This window comes from Ammospiza nelsoni, chromosome 2 (genome assembly GCF_027579445.1).
Source record: "Ammospiza nelsoni isolate bAmmNel1 chromosome 2, bAmmNel1.pri, whole genome shotgun sequence".
Taxonomy (NCBI): Eukaryota; Metazoa; Chordata; class Aves; order Passeriformes; family Passerellidae; genus Ammospiza; species Ammospiza nelsoni.
In genome coordinates this window covers 96386683-96389524 of record NC_080634.1, presented here as the reverse complement: position 1 = coordinate 96389524, position 2842 = coordinate 96386683, and the positions used below count along the sequence as shown (strand labels likewise).

General features: G+C 36.7%; 1 long non-coding RNA gene across 1 annotated transcript; it reads right to left on the bottom strand.

Moving 5' to 3' along the window:
* Nucleotides 1-1132: 1132 nt before the first annotated feature.
* LOC132087318 (uncharacterized) lies at nucleotides 1133-2436 on the bottom strand. The gene is made up of 3 exons (XR_009420499.1): nucleotides 2249-2436; nucleotides 1773-1971; nucleotides 1133-1284 (listed from the first exon to the last, which is right to left on the bottom strand). It is a non-coding gene; the product is annotated as an uncharacterized LOC132087318 (long non-coding RNA).
* Between the last annotated feature and the right edge of the window lie 406 nt (nucleotides 2437-2842).

Here is a 2842-nt window from a genome sequence, read left to right as displayed (position 1 = left end):
AAAATATGGCAGATTAATCACCCTACAAATGTTCACTTCTAGGTGACTGTCTCGGATTTAGTCCTCTTCAATAAAGACGTAAAAAACGAAAACTAGTTATGATGGAACTGACTTTGAGGGTCTTCTCAATTCCCTAGACCTGGATAAAAACCCAGGATGCTAATGATTTCTTTTTAATTAGTCAAATAGAAAATCTATTGTTTCAGTGAAGCACTGTGAATGATTGGCAAAAAGTGTGTAATTGTCTGTCTGAATTTATACTTTAAGCTCAAATTACAGTGAATGGCAAGGAGCAGACTTGGAGGAGTCCTGGATATGACCATCACATACTGAACACGGCATATTCAGCAATTCTTCTAAAATCATCTGTGATTTGAGAAGCAATTGCACAGAAGAAAAGTTACACAACTTCAGTAATATGGATTTCTTTGAAGAAACATTCCACTACATGCAATCCTTTTCTGAAACATCACACAATATCCTTTTCACCTGTGAGAGCCCCAAAATCCAGAAGAGTGCTGAGACTTTTCAAACACTGTGGGTAAGCTCCAGCAAAAGCAAATGGCTATTGACCAAATATACTGGGGTTTTTTGTTTTTGTTTTTTAAAGGCTTGAAACTTACATCATAGTTATTTTTTCCCTTCTTAAATTGAAGCTCTAGAAAATTAGCGCTGAGTGGTTCCTCTCATGTAACCCTGAGGTCTTGTTTGTGATCTATTGTTAGTTAAAGTAGTACTGAAAAGTTTCTGTTCACCAGATCTTTGCTTGGATCACAACTGAAAATCAATATTTGACCTCAACTGTTCACATTTCAGTGAAGGTCCACCTGGGCTTGATTGGCACTTTGAGCTTATAAGAAAGCTGCAGTTGCTAAGCTGGTATGGACCAAAATACAGGCACACCTGTGCGAAGTTTTTGAACAGTGTGTAGCTGCATTTTTCTGGACTTCAGCCAGTACTAATAACTGTCTGTACTTTCAAAAATACTACATTCATGCACATATTCTTATGACATGTTTGTTTATTTTACATATATATTAAATCAAATTCTCTCAGTTTCATCTCAGCTGGTTCACAGTAGTTAATATTTTCACGATTCAGCTCTTTTCTAGTAATTAATTTCAATTTCTTACTGGGAGTTTTGTTAATTTAATCTTCAGATTCACCCTTATATTTCTTTTATTATTAAAACCCCCCAAAACAACCTATCAAAAAACCCCAAACCTGTTGCATTTCTCTTTGGGGATATAAAAGCAGAAAAGCAGCAAGTTAATCCCATGACTCCTGCACAACAGGAAAGAAATACAATTCAAATGTTAATGCAAGATAGTGGATAGAAATTCTCAATATGCTAACTTTCATTCCTAATCTCACTCACACACACACACACACACACACACACACACACACGCATGTGTTCTTCTTCTTGTAATTTCCATCCTGATGTGATTATTCTCTAGAGACCAGCTCTAGAAAACCTTCTTTGTTGTAAAGTGCTATTCATTTTAATGCTATTTAATTGTAGTAAAATGCCTTGATAATAATTGAAGTCTTATTTTATGTAATTTAAACGATCATGTGATAGTATTATTTAACTACAATCAGCTGTGCATTTCACAATGAACATTCAGTGTTTTGCTCAGCTTCAAAGTTTTTAGGCTAAGAAGAATTATTATTTTTATTACTATTATAGCTCTTCCAGTGGAATATGCAAATCATGAAAGTTCATAACATCCTGTTTTCACATACTCAGAACTCCCTGAAATATTTACAATGCAACCCGAAGCTTCAACACTATGGTTGTGTCCCAACATGATTTTCTTGGAAACAGATGAAGGTTGAGGACCTCCTCAAATTATTTCCATTGCTTCTCCTCAAATAAATGTGATTAAACCCCAGACAATTCCATGAAGAGCAGAACTAATGAGGCCTGATTTCCTGTTGATTCTCCTTTTGTCTCTTGGGATTTACCTAAAAGAAATATGGGCTGGAGAGACAATCCTTTCTCCATTTTTTTTCATATGCACTGCAAAAGAAAATAAAATGGGGCGGGGGAAGGGGGGGGGGAGAAGAAAAAAAAGGAAAAGGAAAAAAAAGAACCAATCTACACCATGTTTCATAGTTTAACCCCAGTTGGCAAGTACCCAACTTGTCATGCCCAGGTCCTACATTTTCCAATACATTCCAGTTAAATCCATCTCTTCCCCTGTCTTTTTATATATATATATATATATATATATATACATACACACATATGATTCTCTTAGTCTGTGGGCCATTCCCAAAAACGTCCATTGAGTTGACTTTAATTAAGTGGCTACTTTAATCCAAAATAAAAGCTCCTTGAGGCATTCACTGTATTTCCAATCTTCCCACATTACCCACCACCAAATGCACCCAGGTTCTTGAGCAAAACCAATCTCTCCAATTGTTTTGCTTTTGCCTGAGAGAGGAATAACCCAGACTGTTTTCCCCAGCATGTTTTTTCTGTGCACCGTGGGATCTTTACTCCCTTCTGCAGTATGTAGAAGTTGTGATTGGGCAGGGCCAGCCTGGTCAGCACATCCTCTGGTGCTGACTAACAGCTGTGGCTTTTACAAAATATGCCTCCCATGATGCTGGGATTCTCTCTTGAATAACTTTTTAAAGGACATAGAGAATATTTGCAACTGCTTCTTGTGTAATGCAACATGGAGGTGAGCACAGTAGAAAGGAAGCAGGCTATTTCAAACAACCATAATGTTCTGTGTGGTATTAGGTATAAGCAAGGCTATGTCTAAACTCCAGTCTTTATGCAAATCTTGGGTCTTTCACACTTGTTTTAAATTTCTCAGCTTGATTT